Genomic DNA, 23,179 nt, shown 5'->3' on the forward strand with positions numbered 1-23,179 from the left:
GAAATGCTACAACGTCATTGCCCTTCTTTGGCAAGCCTGCTGATGTTATTCATTTTGAAATATACTTTTGGGGAAAGAGTAGTCTAATACTCTCTGTGGTGCATCCTATAACAGCATAATGCTGTAGTGTGACATAGTAATTCGGTAGGAGTTCTATTCCCAGACTTGGCAGGTGTGGATGTGTGTGTGTGTGTGTGTGTGTGTGTGTGTGTGTGTGTGTGTGTGTGTGTGTGTGTGTGTGTTTGTTTGTCTGTGTAGGGAGCAATGCTTTTGAGACCATTTACAGTCACTACAACCCCATTGCCCTTCTTTGACAAGCCTTCTGATGTCATTCCCAGTGAACTACACCTTTGGGAAACTGATAGTCCAGTAATCTCTGTGACACATCCTATAACTGTATAATTATAATGCTGTAATGTAATAAACTAGATAGGTAGGAGATCTATTCCCAGACATGGCAAGTGTGGATGTTTGTGTGTGTGTCTGTGTAGGAAGCAATGCTTTCGAGGCCATTCACAGTCACTACAACCTACTTTCCCTTTTTTGGCAAGCCTGCTGATGACATTCCCAGTGAAATACACCTTTGGGGAAGAAATAGCCCGGTAATCTCCAGGACGTGTCCTGTAACTGTGTAATTCTGTAGTGTGATAAGTCAGTTAGGTAGGAGTTCTATTCCCAGACATGGCAAGTGTGTGTGTTTGTTTGTCTGTGTAAGAAACAATGCTTGTGAGGCCATTCACAGACACTACAACCCCATTGCCCTTCTTTGGCAAGCCTGCACATAGGTTCATAAGTCCATAGGTAGGTAATAGGCTATCAACCCAAGGGCCCAAGTAAGCCTAGCCAACAAGGTTTCCTGGCTTACACCACCCAAGAAAGTTAATTTCCTGTGCCCCTGTTGAGCAGAGCCACAGAAGTGATCCCTGGAGGTGTATTTCCTATTACACAACCACTCATCAATATTTTTCTTGAAGAGTGCTAATGAGGAACTTTGCTTGACATAGATTGGTAGCTTGTTCCAGAGTATAGGAAGTCTCTGGGAAAGGAATCTGTCCCTCCAGCATGTCCTGTTTATTGTGGTGACAAGGTTTAGGTCCCTAGAGCACGTAGCTCAGAGGGATTGGGATTTCTTTAGGTGTAGCATGTCCAACAGCTCTGGGTTTAACATAGCTTTATATGGTAGACAGAGATCTCCTGGGAGTAGGCAATATGGTACAGAGTAAAGCTGGAGTTTTTTTGAGACAGTCAGTGTAGGGAATTTGTTTGAGGCCAGTAATCCTCTTTGTGAGGTACTTCTGTAGCCTTTCCAGCTGCTGCAGATAACTTGTGAGGTACATTCCAAAAGGGGTGTTGTACTCTATAATGGGTCTAATGAGTGCTGAGTAGAGGGGAACAATGACCTTTTTTTTCCTGGATGAGATCCCTTTTGTGATGAGGTGTGCCACATAGAAGGATTTCCTGACTACTCTGGCGATGTGATTATCAAAGGAGAGACTACTGTCCACCTGGGTCCCAAGGTCTCTTATCACACATTTGGCATTAAGTAGACTGCTGTTTATATGGTAGTTCATGGGTACAGAGTTTTTACCAAAGGGGATGACAATGCACTTTTTGGCATTGAGCTTGTGGCCATGCTTCTGAGACCAGGCATCTGTCTCAGTGAGAACCTTTTGTAGGATGTCCACATCATTTGTAGAATCGACTATGGCTACTAGTTTTCAGTCATCTGCAAACTTCATTAGCCAGAGGACTTCTGTGTTAGCCTGTACTTCAGAGAAGTAAAGACCAAACAGGAGAGGTACCAGTACTGAACCCTGTGGTACTCCACTTGTCACTGGTTTGAAGTCAGGTTTGGAGTCTGCATTTTTAAAAGTGTGGTTTCTGTCAGTGAGCCAGTTGGTAACCCATCTTGTGACATAGGGATTTATACCTAGTTTAGTGAGTTTAGCTATAATTCCAGAATTGGGGGTGGTGTTGAAAGCCTTGGCAAGGTCAAGATAGGCTGTGTGAACTACCTTACCCTCATCTACGGCTTTGGTGACTGCCTCAAAGAAGTCGATCAGGTTCAGAAGGCATGATCTGCCTTTCAAAAACCTGAACTGGGTGGGTTCCAGAGTTTGGAGGTTACCAATATCTTTGTCATTCCCAGTGAAATACATCTTTGGGAAAGAAATAGTCTAGTAATCTCTGTGGTGCATCTTATAACTGCATAATGCTGTAGTGTGATAAACTAGTTTGGTGGGAGTTCTATTCTCAAACATGGTAAGTGTGGATGTTTGTTTTTCTGTGTAGGGAGCAATGCTTTTGAGGCCATTCACAGTCACTACAACCTCCATTGTTCTTCTTTACCAAGTCTGCTGATGTCATTCACCTTGAAATACACCTTTGGGGAATGAGTAGTCCTGTAATCTCCGTGGTGCATTCTACAACAGTGTAATGCTATAGTTTGATATAGTAGTGCAGTAGGAGTTCTATTCCCAGATGTGGATGTGTGTCTCTGTGTAGGGAGCAATGCTTTTGAGGCCACTCACAGTCACTACAACCCCAATGCCCTTCTTTGGCAAGACTGCTGATGTCATTCCATTGAAAGACACCTTTGGGGAAGGAATAGTCCAGTAATCTCCATGGCATGTCCTATATTTGCATAATGCTGTAGTGTGATAAACTAGTTAGGTAGGAGTCCTATTCCCAGACATGGCAAGTGTGTATATGTGTTAGTTTGTCCTGTGTAGGAAGCATTGCTTTTGAAGCCACTCACAGTCACTACAACCTCCACTGCCCTACTTCGGCAAGACTGCTGATGTCATTCACTTTGAAATACACCTTTGGGGAAAGAGTACCCCGGTAATCTCTGTGGCGCATTCTATATCTGCATAATGCTGTAGTGTGATAAACTAGTTAGGTAGGAGTTGGAATTCCAGGCATACATGGCAACTGTGTGTGTGTCTGTGTTTATCATTCATATCCTGTGTGGAGGTGGTTGTGAGTGTGTAACAACTGGACTCATTGTGGAGCGGGTTTTGCAAATTTCTTATATGGTGGGCCTATTATATGTCACAATTTCCACCCAGAGAACACTCTCAACCCATGTCTCATACACAAACACACTTGTCTAGGCAACAACTGCTTTGTTGGTAGTACCCTGCATATTGCCCACAGATAGTAACCATGGTGTGATTGCAGTGGACTACAGAGGGCATGACACCCTGTCCTATCACTACAATAGGCACATAATTCCAGACAGTGCGCCTTCACTATGTTCCCCACTGGACACCTGCAACAACTGTGGTGCCATCAAATGTGACCCACAAAGGACATACCATGCCTTAAACATATGCTGTGTATGGACAGATGCCACTGATTCCAGGGAATACCTGTATCATGCTATCAATGTAGGTTCAGGGTCAATCTGGTGTCCATTACCAGTTCCCGCCACATGAGGCCAGGACTGGCACATCTGATGATAACAATCTGTGTACACAGCATGGGCCAGACACCCCAGGTACAGTTCCACATGTCACTGAACAAGCATGTGGGACATGTGCACATCCCAGACACCATCCATGTCATGGACTATAGAACACAATAATGGCAAGCATTGCACAGCACTGGCCACACATAGTAACCCAGGTGACTTGATGGTGAATACAATACCAACCTGTGTGGACCAATCCAGATACTATACCCCTGAGCCACACTACACACTATTGTTATGTGGCCTGATGCCAAGGTATATCCTTCACCTAGCCTTGTACAGCCTTCTGGCACAGTCAGCCACTACACACCTGTGAAGCAATGCACTCAGGCATGTCAGTACTGGCACTACAACTCCCATTGGCCTACTGAAGCATGCTGTTTGATGTCAGACACCTTCACATACCCTTTGTCCATATATCATCCAGATAACCCCTGTGGTGCATGTGATACTTGCACATTACTGTATTGTGGCAAACTAGCTAGTTAGGAAGTGTATTCCTTACCCTGCCAACTGTGTCAATGTGTGTGAGTTCCTGAGAGTGTGTGGCTGTGTTGACGTTGACACCTGTTCATGTGGACAGACACGTGTACTACACCTATCTTATCGCTCCTATATCACTGTTGCAGATGTCACTTACCATCAGATATACATTTGGACAGCTCCCCAATATGCAAGCTATGAGGCGCATGCAATAACGGCATAGACATGTGATAGCTATACATAGTCAGTCAGGGGTTTGAAACCCCGTACTGGTAGGTGTGCGACACAAACATGCTTAGGTTTTACTCCCCCCCCTCCTTGACTTACTTTGTCTCTGTCTCTCTCACTCCCTTTCTGGTGGATGTGGAGAAGTACACCTGCTTTTCTAAGGCAGCAGCTTGTGTTTTATAAGTGATGCTCATGATCAGCTGATGGCCTCGGCACAAATTGCAGTCCCCCTCTAGCTGATTGAATGGGGAACAGCTGTGGTAACATTCCTATAGCCAATTGAATGGAAACACACTCCAATATCTAGGAACATCATGTGGGTGTTGGGCCTTTTCCTTGACTCTGAGCAGGACCTCAATTTGGTGTTTGGCAAACAGCATCAAAGATGGTATTGGTATTTACCTCTGACAACATACACTGTGGAAACAGGCCAACAGACAGGAGGGGAATGTGCCAGACATGACTATAATGTTGGTTTAACAGGGTGTGTGTGGATATGGCTGGTCTACATGATTTAATACCTGTCATGACAGTGTTATGTGTTTGAGGAAACTCCCACCTGTAGGGTTATCTGCAGACTGGGCAGTGTGTGGAGCCTTATGCTTCTTGTGTTACTCGCAGAACACCCATCTTAGAACTGCATAAGCATAGTCTGAGGATTGCAGTCAGTACATGGTGACAGCCATGAGAGTTACCGACTTCATATCCCTCATAGAACATATGTCACAACAAACCCTATTATGACAGTAAATGTATGAGGTTATCACAGCAACATGCTATATTGGCCCAGTGCTTGCGGCTCCAGCCACAAGTCTGTCAACCTTTGTACATATGGAACTGAGGAAAGGTTTTAAACAGCAACACAAACCACAAAGATAGGAGGAAGTGCCACAATAGTATCCTGGCTGGCGGGTGCCAAAGAGTTCACAAAAACAAGCGGTGAGGTAACCTTGGCAAAAACAGTAGAAAGCCACGCTACTCCGAATTTTGTTCAGTTTGTAAATCTATTCAGACCAAGTTAGATTTACAAACTGAACAAAATAATGAGGAACTACGATACTGTTCTGTCTTTGGATTGTGGTACAGTTTCTATTAAACTATTGGATTTTACTACTTCGGAGTAGCGTGGCTTTCTACTGTTTTTGCCAAGGTTACCTCACCGCTTGTTTTTGTGAACTCTTTGGCACCCGCCAGCCAGGATACTATTGTGGCACTTCCTCCAACCTTTGTACATATGTCATGCAGTAAGAGGTGCATATGTTCTGTGCACCATTATTTATTGACATCATACCTGATAACAAATCAGTCAGATTTCAGACTGCTAGACATGTTATGTATAGTAGGGGTTATTTCTGAAGACATAATCTGGGCATTCTGTGGTTGTGTGTACAGTACTAGGGTCTGTGTACTTATGGTGATTGTTGACAGTATGTGTATTGCGCATATGTACCTTGGGTTGTACACAGAATGTGGTAGATCCATTGTTCTTAGTCCTTTTCTATCTGATGTTACATGCTGCTCCAGTGTATGGTACCCTATCGGCTCACATGTCTGTAAGGCCAGGCACACATGTGTCCCATACCACAGACAGGCATTGGACCACACTGTGTCATGACCCAGTGTATGTAGGGTTAGTGCGTGAGAGCCACATATGAGGATGGTGTTTATCAGACAGTCCATATAGTGTCATATTAAGCTTGCATACCATATGTGGCTGTGTTCACATTGGTTGTGGGTATGCACTTTCGCACAGGTGTCTGTTACTCTGTGCTGTGACATGCATGTGGAGCCTGCTATATTTGAAGGTACATGTGTATTCCCCCATACAAAATGTAGTCCAGTGTTGTGGCAGTCTGCCTGTAGTTTGCACAGTGCTTTATGACATGCCCAGAAGTTTAGTGTAATTACCCAGTGTGCTGTTATGTCCAGTTATTTGCAAGACATACTGCTGCCAGGCCACCACAACCGTTGCGTATTTCTAACAAAGCAGTGGGATTCTGTGCAGATGTATGTCATTAACTACTGGGTAGTATGTGGCCATGTCACCTCTGCACCACCAGTTATTATGTGTCAGGACAGACTGGCATGTGTGAATACATAAACTGTGTGGGCATATGTAGTCCAGTATTTACGTGATATATCTATGTACATGGCTAACATCTACGTTGTGAGGCATGGTCCACATGTCTCCCATGAAAGGGATCTGTGTACACCTCTGGACTGACCACAGTGTGCCAGACTCTCCACATATATTGGTCATATCTGTGCTGTAGTCCACAGGATCATTACTGTGCTAGCAGTGGTACTGTACTATGATGTCCTTAGGATATCTGTCAGTAGCCAATGGCGTACATGTCAAAAGCAGATGTGACCTCCCACATACAACATGTCTGTTAAGACAACCCCTGTTACAGTAGCAGCAGTTTATATATATATATATATATATATATATATATATATATATATATATATATATATATATATATATATACCTGCAATACATACATGACATCCCCTTTCACTAAGAGGTTGGGACTACTGGTGCTGAGGTAGTACTCCACTCTATGTTCTGGACATATTGTAAACATATATATATATATATATATATATATATATATATATATATATATATATAGATATATAAGGGAGGGTGGCTTAATGGCTAAGGTGTTTGCCTTATAAACACAAGGTGCAGGGTTTTAGTCTCACAAGGGATAATTGGATAATTGGCTAGACTAAAATGTCTCGCAAGGGCAGTTAGCTTGGTACTAAACTGTATATATATATATATATATATATATATATATATATATATATATATATATACACGTATAGTTATGGATATCTGCATATATGTCGACATAAATATGTATATCTGATTAGATATGTATGCACATATAGTAATAGATATCTACATATATATCAACATAAATATGTATATCTGTACACATAGGATGTGCATACATATATACCTGTATATACAGATATATATTATATATATATAGATATATAGATATATATATATATATATAGTGAGAGAGAGAGAGGGAGAGAAATCTAAAAAATGGCCATATATATGATGCACTATACAGATATGTAGACATATATATGTATGAATATATATGTGTATGTATATGTAGACATATATCTACATGTGTATATGTATATATCCATATTCCTGTCATGTGTAAACATCACGGTTGTGTATACCTTCCCAGATGTATCTCACCGTATGTATCTGATATGTGTATATTTAGATATAACAACATATGTGATGCAACAGTAATATCAATAAGAAGTACTACACAATTGTGGAAGTCAAAGCAATTGTTCAATACTATTCAGTATGTGTAGTGACAGATGTATTGGAAAAACATCAACTGTCTTCACAGCTGTCATGGCATAGTGGTTAACTGTTGCGACTGTTGTGTACAGGATCCTGGGTTGAAGTCCTACAAAGGCTGTGTATTGAGTTGCTGGGCAGAACAAGGGCTGTTGGATACAGAGTGGTTAAGGCAGTTTTGAGCAGCTTTAAGCACGTTTGGGTTTAGGTAAGCAGTGCTAACCTATGGTTAAACATAGGGGCACTTACACCATGTAAGTTTCACTTACCAGTGCGCAAATCTGCTTAGCTGTTATATTGCATCAATGCCTATACCTGCTAAGCATGGCTCAGCCCTGCTAACCAGCACTCACCTCCCAGTCTGATAAAATAGCAGGGTAATAACATCTGTAATAAGTGTATGTAATGCCATGTACAATACATATGTGCTGTCATTACAGTAGCAAGGGGTGTGAGTGTCATGTCTGGGACACTCAAGTATATAAGACCTGTACAGCACTGTTATCCATGTGAATGTATTACATACATGGGTAGTAAAACAGGTTACATGCTGTCACACTGGCATGTAGTGTATCATGGTGGTACTACTGTTCACAGTGCTTTCCCAGGCAAGAGTAGATTGCTAAATGTAGTACTGACAACAAGCACACCTGCAGGCATAGCTGGACTTTGAGGCCTCACTGTTGTGTTCCTGGTGTGTGAGTTGTGTCACAGTATATATCCCCTACTGGATAATGATCTGACATGTTGAAAGTAACTGTAGACTACTGTATGTACAACACATGTCAGTGATGGCTTCCAAAATGTAGTAATGGCATACATATTGGTGTCAGACATCTATCTGTTGACACATTCATCCTTCTGCATAGCTACTTACCAAGGTGATGTCTGTCAGTCCCTGTACAGATGTGCATATGGCAGGTATCCAGATTGGATATGTACAGGCAACCTATGCTTGACTGACACTGACATGTCTGCCCAGCTGTGTTATAACTGGCACATATAGGAGATAACTGTCTGTACGCATTACATGCCACGGGTACCTCCACTACACTACCACAGTCAACAGAACATACTTAAGTACAGGTCTCCATCACAGACACTAACCATGTGTTGTAATACATGTTGCATACATGTCAACTGGATCACCTCAGTGGCCATTTGCAGGAGGCACCCAGAGGATTGGCTGATACATGTCACTTTCACCTTGATGGTTGCCACAGTGGTGTCTGTCGATAGATTGCCTGCTGACACATGGCAAGTGGCATGATACCACTGTACACACATCCCCTATACTACTCGTCTCTCCATGGACAATAGCCATGTACACACCTATGACCACCTGCAGCGATGCACCCCAGTACTGACACATGTATACATGTGCATTACTGAGGATAGCAGTGTTGTGTGTTAGTACACCTGTAGATGGGAATACCATGAGGGCCTTCACAACCACTGCAACACCCATTGCCATAGTAAGATGTGGCTGCTGCTGTATCGGACATTACATGTACGCTGTTATGCTCCTCTCCGTAATTAGCACAACAGTGTTGTACAAATGGGTCGATAGGCATGGGATACCCATTGAGTTCTGGCAAGTGTGTTTATGTGTGCATGTCTGTATATCTGTAGGGTACAGCATTTCGAGGCCACATACTCATATTACAATATGCATTGCCACACAGTAGTACGGATGGTGTTGCTGCTGCCCATAGGTAATGCATGACAATGCAACACCCTACTATGCCTGTGGCATGTACATTAGATGCATATCCTTGTAGTACCACTGTTGGGATGTATAATGGATTGTATCGCAGTCGTGGGCAATGTGCGATGATGGGTATGTCAGAGTGTCATCATGGGTTCCAGTGAGTACAATATCCACTGTGGGATGTGGGTGCTGTGCACACTGTCATTACAACATGTTACACCTGGTATATGTCTCATATATCACCGTATGGTGACCACTGTCACCATCAACCATACAGGTAACTGATACCACAATCCAGCCCAGTTATGCATGTGCTGTGTGCAGCCTACCTGTAACACATTGGACACACTGACAAGTTAGATAGCATAGATAGGCCCAGGTCTCTCGGATGTGTGTCTGCCTGTTATGTGTCTGTTATTGTGTATATGATGGTATATTGTAAATGAAAAACGACAAACTAAAAAATAGAGAAAGTGAAAAGCCACCAGCTGGATATAAAACATAAATTATTTTATTTGAAACAACGAACTTGTAACTAAACAAACTTAAAATAGGCAATCAAATACTTCACATACACGAACGATAAACCATAAGCGCTTTCATTTAAAATGTTTTAAACTTTCCTTCATCTGATTATCTGATGAAGTTTAAAACTTTTTAAATGAAAGCGCTTATGGTTTATCGTTTGTGTATGTGAAGTATTCAATTGCCTATTTTAAGCTTGCTTAGTTACAAGTTCGTTGTTTCAAATAAAATAATTTACATTTTATATCCGGCTGGTGGCTTTTCACTTTCTCTATTTTTTAGTTTGTTGTTTTTCATTTACAATATGTCATTGGTTGGTTCAAGCGAAACTGCCGTACAGCTGGATGACTCCATGAATGGGACCGAAGGGTCGATTGGTAACTTAACTGCGTTGATACTGAAACTGACACAGCGAGTAGATGGTTTATATGAAAGGTTCAATAATTCCGAAGCAAATAGATCGAATGGATGTTAACATGGCACCAAAAACAATACTGGTTTTGATTTCAACTTAACACTGGCATGCCTTGATAACCGAAATGGTTCTATTTTTGATAATGCCAAACAAAACGTGGAAGATTTAAGAGACAATAATGGCACTCAAGTCAGTTTGACAAATAGAACATATCAAGCCCCAATGCATCGATCGCAACAGCATATACCTATTTCCAAGGAAGGCACAAGAAAAACAGTCCCTATTTTAACCGAATGGTTGGGCTCTTCGTTTGCATTTTCGGGGCAAGTAAACTCAGGTACTAGCAACATTGACTTTAAGCTAAATGATTATGATGTAAAATGAATGAAATGTAGGAAGCTCCAACTGGAGAATGCTTATTTGAAAGAGTGTATTAAGCATAATATAATACCAAAAGGGTTGCGCCTTTGGCGGTACCCTACTGGTTTGGTACACAATTCACCAATGCATATTTAATTACTTCAGTTATTCGATAAAAGTGGTAAAGATTTGTTAGAAGTGTTAATTAAGTATAATCAAATAGATATAGATCAGCTCATAGTAGAATTAGATCAACTTGATAATACCATTGGAGCTGATATTTCATTTGCTACTATTCAATATGATACGCTGAGGATATATAATAGTATTGAACAGTATATCAGTAAACTGAAGAGTGGGAAAATTAATACATTGGAAAGAGACATCAACCAATATGCTAATGGAATGGCATATCCTAGGTCTCCAGGTGGACAAAATAGAAGAAATAAAAACTATGCTTACAGTAACAATAATAAAATAAATATTGGTGTAGAAGACCATAATGACATTGGACGGCATAATGACTTGGCCTATAATGAAGAATTTCCTGAATTAAGGTGCTTTGAAAGACTTAAAAATAAACCCCCCTATCCAAGTTATCAAGCAGCGGGGTTTCAAGGCGCCAGGCCGAAAGACAAACAATGGAGAACATAGACTGTAATAGGTTGGTTGACTTGCAGTGAGATGCCAACCAATTAGAGCTACAAACTTGTCATTATGGACTACCTGAGAATGCATTGAAACATGTTATTGTGAATAATGTTGGGGACTTTAAAGTGTTTAATTTTTCTAATATTGAAGTGAATCAAGATGTGGCAAATTTATTATCAAAGGGATATACTTTTGTCCCATCAAATGCATTTGATTTTACGTCTGTTATGATAGATATGAAGTTGTTTTAAGAAAATTTAATTTGTCTTTGATTTATCAAGATACCATATATAATGAGGCATGGAAGTTTAATATTACCAGCACCTTTAACCCTCCCTTGCATCCTAAGTTAATATTATATGAGAAGATGTGTGAAAACCAGCTAAAGAATTTAGATAAATGGAATAAAAGAATAGAATATCCCTCAAATTTAAGTGTAGATGAACAAAAAATTTTAAAGGCTTTACAAAAAGAAAATATTAGAATTATGAAGCCAGATAAGGGAGGGGGTGCTGTGATAATGAATAATGAAATGTATAATCAAAAAATGGAAGCAATTTTAAAAACTGATACATATGAACAAGTATCATTAAATGAATTAAATTCTGCTTATAAGAAAATTTATACACAAATCAATGATATGTTTTTAGAAAGGTGGTTAGATATAGATTTATATAATGCCCAGAATTCCTGTTTTCTTTGGAAATCCAAAAATCCACAAACATTTTCTTGATCCTCCCATGCGCCCATTGGTAGATGGAAGATATTCCATTACCTCAGCATGTGCTAAGTATGTCGATTATGAGTTAAAAGAGATTGTTAAGAAAGAAAAATATATTTGTAAAGATTCATGGACATTCTTAGAACACATGAATGATATAGAATTTGATAATCAGGATATTTTGGTTACTATAGACGTATGTGACCTCTACACGGTGATCCCTCAAAATATAGGCATTGATTGGATAGGGGAAATTTTATTTCAATATTCTATTAAACAAGAATTGATTAATTTAATCATTGAACTTTTAGAATTAATTTTAAATAAAAATTATATCATTTTTAATAATAAATATTATATTCAAAGAAAAGGAATAGCCATGGGGTCACCATGTGGAGGCACATACGCAAATTTAGTTATGGTGTTTTGTGAGAAAAAGTATATTTTTAATAGTAAATATTATGTATTTATTAAATCTTATCACCGCTTTCAAGATGATATCAGCCTTATTTGGAATAGTAATTTAGATATTTTAAATGAATTTTTAGCTTACATTAATGAAACCACTTCATTTTTTAAGTTTACATGGAATATAAATAATAATAATATTAATTATTTGGATATTAATTTGGTTAAAGACTATGAAAATAAAACTTACATTTTATTAATCCACAGAAAAGAATCATATTCCAATTGTTTTCTCCATTATAGTAGTGCACACCCAGAACATCAGAAAAAATCAGTTATAAAAGGGCAACTTGTAAGAGCTGCCCGAATGATTACTAATTTTGTAGAATTTCAAACTGAGTGCAACTTTTTACGAAGTATGTTTATTAATAAAAATTATCCACCTGTATTAATTGATAAATTGATTACTGAAGTAACACAGAAGAGAATAAATGGTCATTTTCGCCCAATTTTAAAGGGGCCTAATATGATGTTTAATACCCTTGATAATGGAGATTTAAATACAATAACTACTGTTAAAGGATATATTATAGAAAACCCTATATCTACTAATAGTTTAAGACTGCAAAATGAAAATAATAGCCAATTTACAAAAGCATTGGTTATCACTTTCACGCAGGAACATCAAATTATAAGGGAAATATTCATGAATAACTGGGGGATTTTAATGGATGACCCCCAGTGTAAAAAACATCTAAATGAGTTTCCTAAAATTGTATATAGAAAAGGGAAAAGTTTTAAAGATTTATTAAGATCAAATATTCAAAATACGACTAACAAAAAAGCAATGGATGGAATGCATAAGTGTGGTGCTTGTAACTGGTGCCATAAAATTTATTTAGGACAGAGTTTTTATGTAAGAAATAAAAAATATTTTTAAAATATAAATATAATTGCAAGTCAAAATCCGTAGTTTATTTAGCCATATGTGATTCATGTGCCTCATTTTATGTAGGCAAAACGGAGAGAGTTTTATCTCAAAGAATCTATGAACATGAGTACGCAATAAAGACAAATAAAATGAACAATGCTCTAACGAAGCATATTAATGAATATAGTAATCATCAGTTTTATTTTATTGTTATTGATCAAGTAGTGATAAAAGACAATACTCCATGGAATTTAATACTTGAACAAAGAGAATTACAATGGCAAATTAAACAACAGGCAGACACATGGCCTGGTATTAACGAAATAAGTTCTATAGCACCAATACTTAAATTAAAAGCTATGAATAGAAAGAAAATTAAAAATTAAGTAATGAATTATATGAACCTCCACAACAATGATTATTATAAAATTTAAGCTTTTTAGTTAATATCAGGAATAATATACATATAAATATATATATATATATATATATATATATATATATATATATATATATATATATATACATTAATTAAAATAGGTGGAGATTTTTTTAGATAATGGATGAAAACTAAAGGAAATGGTTGAAATATATCTAATGTATAATATAATTATAAGGTTATAGATTTAATACCATTTAATATGTCTTATAGATTTCTAGAATGGTAAAAATAAGTTTTTTTTTGTAAAAATATGTATTTATAGGTTTTTAATTTTTATATAATGAAAGTATTAATATATTTAATTAATAATTTAAGAAAGTTTTATAATATAAATGAAATAGTAGCATATATTAAATTTATCTATTATTGGTTCCAAGTAGGCTCATACCATATGTAATGTTTATAGTGATTTTATATAATTTATTTAATAGTATACATTAATAGTATCAGTTATTTTAAGTATGTATAAATGTTAAAAGAAAAATTATAATAATTAATGCAATATAAGAACTTATAATAATATATATGTGAGACAAATAAAAATATTTTCAAACAGTCATTTTTTCATCATTGGGCATGTCCGAGTTGTATGAGTCATGTGAGCGGGATTTTTTGAAAAATGAGAAAGTTATATAAGGAAGTGATGTAATTTAACTGATTATCTGATGAAGTTTAAAACTTTTTAAATAAAAGCGCTTGTGGTTTATTGTTTGTGTATGTGAAGTATTCGACTGCCTATTTTAAGTTTGTTTAGTTACAAGTTCATTGTTTCAAATAAAATAATTTACATTTTATATCCGGCTGGTGGCTTTTCGCTTTCTCTATTGTATATGATGGTATGTCACACTATGTATTGTTCATATACAACCATTACATCCCCCATTACCATACTGTACATGTCTGCATGTAAAATTTAACCTGGAATTCATCTCACTCTAAATGCTGTGTAGTGTGTGCAATGAAAGACACACACTTCAGTAAAACTACATACCTAGGCATAGGTCTAGTCCCAGTGTTGCCAAGTAAGTGTGTGTGTATGTGGATGGATCTACATCAGGTTGCTGATTATACATGCATAATAGCTGGACAGCTACACTACCTGACATGTATGTATTAAACATTACTCCTGACAATGTTACAAAGTGCTACATTGGTACACTGTAGTACAGTCACCGTGTGCATCAGAACCATATTAGCCTGTCCCTGCATTGATGTTATGGATGACAGGGATGTGGCACAGGTATCATCATATGCCCAGGGTGCGTTGTTGGTTTGCCAGAGACTAAGGGTGGGTGATACGTTTCACACCATGTGCATGGGTGAGAGGTGTAATTAGTTGAAATGGGCATTGTGATGTGGTGTGTGTAGGTATGGGGTTACCCTAGGTGTGTTCGTATAGTGTGTAGGTATGCATGCACACAGTTCTGCCATGTGGCTGCCCTATACATGTGTTTTTTGGACAGCTGCAGACCATACATGGCAGGGTGTGCAGTTCACCACCTCCGGCCACTGACACTTGGACTGTGCCTGCCAGGGGTTCCATGAGCATGTCCAGGTACAGCACTTGATGTGCTACTCTCCCCTGATAATGACAGATGTCCGCTGGAACCAGGTCCCTCCTGGGGCTATCCAGAGCCATGTGCACATTGGCTACTGTGGTGTGGTGTGGACGGTGCCCCCCCTGCAGTGCTGTTGCTGGTACTGCCAATACAGGAGCATCTTGGTGTATTAGCAAGTCCACATCAACTGACAGCTGTTGATGTTGCTGGGCTACGTCCATGCAACTATTACCGCAGTCCCACCACATGTTCAAGCATGGACATACCATGGTCGATGAGGCCGATCATCTCACCCAGCCACCTATCCATGACCTTGGTATAATCATGGAGGGCACCAGAACTTTCATGGAAGTTGTGGCTTGCAGATGAGAGAGCAGCCCTTTGCAGCCTCAGGCCCTGTCTGGTGTACAATTCCATACATGCCTGCACCCCCATGACAGTCTAAAACATGCACCTGGTGGTACCAGTTGTGGCACTTCTGCCAGTGGCATGATGACCAGTGACCCTACCACGAGCACCCCATTACTTCTGCCTATGTGGTGCCCTGCAGGACATCTGGCTATGCCTGCTGTAACCAGACACAGTAGGCATAGATTCCATACTCTCCTGTGCACTGCCACAGCCGCCAACTGTTCCTCTGCTATGGCCACTGGTGATGGGGTATGTATAGGCACTATAACTGTGTGCAGGGTTGGGTTGGCTAAGAGGGGGATATCAAATGATGGTTCAGTTTCAGCCTCTGACAACCCTGCCTGTGCCTCAACAGTACTATCAATATCTTCGGTGTCTGTATGGAGACCAACATCAGATCGCATGCAGGACGGACCCTGACCCACCTCACCACCTGTGGGGGAAAGAAGAAACGGACTTTAAGACCTGTACAGCATTGCATAACAGTTCACACACACACACACACACACACACACACACACACACACACACACACACACACACACACACACACACACACACTCTCTGACATTACACCTTAATACCTACCTGTCCCTGATTTTACAGACAGTCCCACATTTATTCACATAAATTCTCCATCCTGCATCACACTTGGTAACATACACTCATTAATAGCACTCATTAACGTATATTCTAAATACCTAGATGAGTGATCAGAACACAAAACCTGTTACTCCATTACCTCCTTGACTTGAATGGAGTAGGTTTTACATGGCCTCACTGCTGTCATCCATTTTTCACCCTGTGTATGTCCAGACATTGTGAGCATGGCTCCTATATATTAGGGGCTACTACATTCACTCCACAATGTCACGCACTGGAGTGTCATATGTAACTATTGCTCAGTACATGCCAGATCTGCTGCTCATTCAACTTATCATGTGGACAACAGTAATATATAGATACACTCCCTGGTGTTGTCTAGTAATTCCCCAATGCATCTGTAGTGCTGCATATGTGGGTATTCATTCACCTTTCTGTTGATTGCAATATTAAGGGTATACCTGGAGTCTACTTTCCCTTCCAATGAATATACTATCAGCTGTTCATTCATTACATATCAGACTAGTATTCCTGGTGTCTCATGTGTCAGGTCATGTCCATGTACTGCACGATCCCAAAGGGAAGTACTGCTGTATGAACAACCCCACAATCACACGTGTGCATACATGGACACCCACACAAACACACACATGCACACACACATCCTGCATGCATCAACTCCCCTCCACTCCACTCGATTGCATTTACAGACTAAATAGCCCCCCCCCCCACACACACACACACACACTCACACAACTACAGGTGAGGTTGCACAATGATAGTACACACAGTCCTCTCATTACCTATCTATCAACATGCATAACATATGGTACTCAACAGCATACTGCACAGCTATAGTCAATCCATGCTAGCAACAGTATACATGTGTGTGATGCATGGGCTGTGTTAGTAGGTGATGTCCCTTCCCCTGGAAAACACTGGACCCATGTACACAGTATTGCTGTGCACCTGTTCTGCACCCTGCCATGCACTGGGCACCAAACCTCACAGGTGTACAAACCATTGCTGAATGGCATTACTGTGTCAATTATGTCTGCTCTAATGCTCACAGCCCCTATGTGTTTGAGTGACACATACCTGGGATGATATGTGGATAGATGTCATCTGTGAATGCCTGATGTCTGGTTTACAGATCTCAGCATCAGCAGTGCATGTATGAACAATACAATACTATTACACTGACAACTGTCAGAGCTTACCATGGCTATGGGGAGTGTACACACCTTTATTGATATGACACAATTTTCCTTGATCTGCCATGGGACAACATCACTGCATATATTAACAGTACATCAGCCTGATATGTGACATATGTCTTGTACATTCACATGCATTGTCTAAGAAATCTGTTAGGTGTAAAGATGCTGACCGTGATGCATACACTCCCTGGGTGCATATGTGTGCACGCCCTTATCATGACAGTTTTTGTTATGTGTACTACAGCAGTCACTATTCCTGGCAGGGGTATACCAGCATGGGCCATCTGCATTTGCCAGTATATGGTCAGTATGCCCTACACATGTCCCCAACTCTGCATGATTGCAAGGACTACTCATGTGCACATCCCTTGGAGTTCACACACTGACGTCACTATTGCTGTGGAGTTAGGGTTACATCTGCCACAGTTCCTGAACATGACTGTGTGCAGATACAGCCATACTTAGCATCCTTAGGATCCCTGCTGCAGTGCACTGGTGCATCATGCTGACACACCCTCCCCACCTTCAGCCTTTATGCAGATGCTTGACAAGTATGGCCTACACATGTGTGTCAGTTTGCAGTGTCCCAAACACTGAACGCCACGTGTAACAGCCTAGTTTCAGCTAATAATGTGGACCACAGTATTATGTTATGCCATAGTGTAGATCTGTAACAGTTGCCATAGTAATACTGATATATACACTGTTGTAGCACTGTAAAAGGGTGATGTTTCACACATGTCCCTACTGTAGGCTATGTGTCCCACCATTATGTTCAACCCTGTGGACACATTTCACAATGACAGGATGTTAGTTATCTTGCAGGTGTCTGACATACCCTTCAGATGGGTTTCTATTACATTGTCGAATTCCTGAAACATCGAAGCTGAGAACATCGAATGCAGATGTTCGAATTTCCAGGAATTCGAATATAAAAAATAAATAAATAAAAACCCTAACAGGTATCTAGCTATTGCAAGCAGGGGGCAAGCCCTCCTGCACACCCCCCCCCGCTCTTTAAATATACCAACTCCGAGATCGCAATACAGTTTAGAAAGGGTAGTTTTCCCTTTACCTCACTGTAGTGCGATCTCAGAGTTGGTATATTTAAAGAGTGGGGGTGTGGGGGTTGCAGAGGGTTTGCCCCCCTGCTTGCAATAGTTTATTTTGTTTCATTTGTTTTTATTTTTTTTTTACCTTATCGAAGTTCTACAACTTTGAACATAAGGTTTCGATCTTATGGTGTTCAAAGTTTCAGAACTTTGATAAGGTAATAGGAACCCCCTTCAGATACCCCATCATGGTCACCACTGTGATGCAGTGCATTTAACAACAACAGTACATTAACATGTACAGCATGTATTATGGGTAGGTGTGTTAGATGTGTGCATGGAATATACCATAGCCCTTACATGCTCGGTGTATTGGCAAGCATGAACATAAACCATAATCACCAGCTACAGGCTGCTGCCTTGGTGGTATACCAGAGGGACTTACATAAGAGTGTGAGATGTGATGTCAGTGGCCACAGCTGTGGCATTGCTACAGGGTTGGTGCAGCATTACAGTACATCAACAGTACAAGTCTACAGTACTACCGCTTATGCACATCTATTTATTAGTACTACGCAGCAACAGACTATATATATGACATCTCACAAATGCATGATCTACCTGTACAGATGTGGATGTATACTCAACAGTGGCCTACTGATGTGCCCTGTGGTCTTACCTGCATGTTCCTCAGCTGGTGTGTGGGTAGCACCCACCTCTACAATGGTCTCTGCCAGTTGTTGGGTGTGTGGGCGGGAAGGTGCCATAAGGCTGGTGAGGAGCTCCTCAACACGGGTCAGGGAGGGATGGATGGCATGACCCCCCTGTTGCGAGGTGATCCCCTCAGATTGCAGCAGCATGCTGACGGGCATTGCGAAGCAGGTCAGTACAATGATGACGGACCTGCTCATAACTGCAGTAATGCAGGCCAACATCATTGACCCTGTGGAATAGATCGTTCCACAGGGCAGTCCACATCTGATGCTCATAGGTGGTCCTGCCGAACAGAACTGAACAGTGCTGTATAAGGTGATTTAAAATTACCTCATTTTCCATCGCTGAATACCCTGGTAAATGTCCGTGGGACATCTTGCCTGAAAGACATAAAGAAGGAAACAGGTCTGAGCAACTCATACGGAAAGGTTGCCATAGTTCTTAATACACATCTCTGTTACCCCCCCACCATATCAGTGAAAACAAACTTGTCACACAACTCAATAGGTATGGCTACAACTTACCTACCATTGGGACATATATTCTATTGTACCACACTTTGTGCTATGTGTTTGTAGCCATGTTCCCTGTGTAGACACTATCATTGATGGCCTGTTACGGACTATTTCACCTGCATGTCATTGTCAGGGACACTATGGTTTCATATATGCATGTGGTATGCTTGCTATGTGATTGCTGCACATCTGTCATTCTGTGTTATTGGGGATATCTATGCATGCTGTTGGACATGTTCCGGGATTGTGTGGACTATTACTACCCTCATATGTTCTATAACAATGACACAATAGCATGTTTAGGGAATAGTTGCCAGCAGAACCACCTCTCCCACATCATCTGGCCATGTTACCAGGCCACATAACATGTGGGACCCACCCTGGGGGCTCCTCATCTACTGGTCCAGCACTACTTTCAGGTGGAACCACCTCAGGGGATGTTGTTCCTCCCACAGGGGCACACACAGACATGATACTGTCATCCCGAGGTCAGGTCCAGGGTCTGTTCCATAGGGGGCTCCACAGAAACTTGTGGGATGTGCTACAGCACATTGAGGTACCCAGTACACAATCACAGGGTCCACATGCTCCTCCTGCTCAGCCTCCAGGCCAGGCACCTTCAGGGCTGTGGAACTGCTGTTGTGACTAGCAATGGGTGGGGACCTTGTTCCCATTGTTTCCATATGAGGGCTCATGGGGCTTCCACATCACAGACCACACACACACACCATCCAGGGTGTTTACCCACCACATGTGTCATATACCACCCCGTAGGTTGTCCTCTATATGTACCAACCCGAACCACCTTCACAAATATACCTGCTATCCTACCCCATATTCCTATTCCCTACTTCACAGACAAGGGCAATGTGGTCCCAACAAGGGGTTCACATGTGACATACCCTTTCCATGTTGCACACACTTACAGCTGTATATATCTGTGTGTATTGCTATGTGTGATGTTCCCTCACACATAGCATGCAGCACTGTGGTGATAATATAGGGGACATGTATTTAGATACATATGTGTGTAGATATATTTTATGTTGTATATATGTACATATATATATATATATATATATATATATATATATATATATATATATATATATATATATATATATGTCTACATATGAGTATCTGTATATCTGAAGATATATATATATATATATATATATATATATATATATATACACACACACATATACATACCTATATATGGGGTACATTCAGATATCAAGTCTACAATCTCTAACTCTCCTTCCTGCACAGCTGCACTGTTCTGCCTTGCTACAACACAGACAGGTGCCACATATGGACACAGCCTAACATTAGGGGGTATATATATATATATATATATATATATATATATATATATATATATATATATATATAAATATAAATATATATATATATATATATATATATATATATATATATATATAGGGTCAGATTGCAGGTAAGCCTATTACACACCTATGACATATCAGCATGCTCCATACATGTTAACCTGAGTGTCCTGCAAGTGGTGGGCTCTGGAACCCACATGTCCATCATTATGTCATTACTTCCACCACCAGCTATTGGCCACAGTAATATACATCCTTTCTATTACACAACACACACTATGTTGACTTACATCTTGTCAGTCAGTACTACTCTGGCCCACTACCCATAAGGGACAGCCTCTATTGTCCATAGCAGTTATTCAGCTGAACATCATTACAACAACACCTGATGGCATATATCTATATCTATATATCTATATCTATATCTATATATATATATATATATATATATATATATGGTTCCCTATCAGAAGCCTGAAACACTATAAGCTTGAAAATCAAAATCCTGAAACCAAAAGCCTGAAAACTCAAAATCCTGAAAACCCAAAATCCTGAAACTCAAAATCCTGAAAATACAAAATAGACATACTGACGTCATTGTGGCTTTGCTATTGTTAGCCCTGTGGTGTTAGGTCATGCATTGGGTTCAGGTAAGTGTGCGGTTGGTTTTATGTTAGGGTTAGGGGTGGTTTAAGTGAGTTAGGGTTAGGGCGCAGGTTAGGCATGTATGCAATAGTGACAAAAATTAGGGTTAGGGGCGGTTTAAGTGAGTTAGGGTTAGGGCGCGGGTCAGGTGAGTGTGCGATAGTGACGGACCTTAGGGTTAGGGTTAGGGTCAAGGTTAGTCGGTAGATATTAGTGTCTTTGTATTGGCATATTAGCATTATTTGTGTTTTCGGGATTTTGAGTTTCAGGATTTTGGGTTTTCAGGATTTTGAGTTTTCAGGCTTTTGGTTTCAGGATTTTGATTTTCAAGCTTATAGTGTTTCAGGCTTCTGATACGGAACCATATATATATATATATATATATATATATATATATATATATATATATATATATCTCATTCCACATCTGCATCCCAATATTATGGACTACAGTCAATTATATGCATATATACTTCACATATGTGTTGTGGGAATGAGGTCTGTTGTGGATGATTTCCTTTAGGAGGTTTTTTTTCTCCTTGACTATGGCCTTAGCCTGCTTTCTTTGTTTCGGGTTTGGTTTTGGTTTTGGTCGTGGATCTGGTTTCTCTTTTGCTTTCTCTCTCTCACTCTCCCTCTCTCTTTCTCTCTCTCTCTCTCTCTCTCTCCAGTAAATGGATTGAGCTGCTTGGAATAGATTGCAGCATGGCTTTTGTAGGTGATGCACATGGTCAGGTGATGACCTCTGCACCAATCAGTGTCCTCCACTTGCTACCTGCATGCAGCATGATGTGTAGTACTTCCAATTAGCACTGTCATGGCAACCCACTACTATAAATCCCTACATCTTGTGGGAGTGGTCCCTTTAACTTTCCTGTATGGTGGACATCCTTCCTCTGTGTGGGCAACAGTGTTACAAACAGCAGGTGGCAATACCTCTTACAAGAGAACTTGCACACTCAGGCCAGCTACATATTTCTATGAGGTTCCAGAACTACAGCCAGAGTGTGAGTAGTGTTGCTGTATGCATTGTTTAGCACCAGTGTTACAGGGTTTGTGTGTACATACTATTTTAACATGGAATGCAGTCTGTCTGCATAGCTCTCAACTGTGGGCCTATCCACTTGATGGCCAGAGGTGTGCCTGTTATGTTTTGTCTGTCCACCACACAGGTCTTCTGTCAGATATATCACTGGCAGTGTGTGTGTTGAATGCTATCAGTACATGGCTACATGCATTTGTGTTTCTGACTTCATATTCCTGACTAAGGGTATGTTGCAGACTATCATGTAATACCTGGAACTTGCTTAGTGTATGACAGAACTATTTCACATATGGGCCTGTGTTCCGGCCTCTGTCCTCCACCTACATACCAGGTTTTATCCATAGGATATGCTGTCAGGGGTTGTTATGCAGTG

The sequence above is a fragment of the Protopterus annectens genome, chromosome 11.part0 (genome assembly GCF_019279795.1).
Source record: "Protopterus annectens isolate FY-2018-M chromosome 11.part0, PAN1.0, whole genome shotgun sequence".
In the NCBI taxonomy this organism is placed as follows: Eukaryota; Metazoa; Chordata; order Ceratodontiformes; family Protopteridae; genus Protopterus; species Protopterus annectens.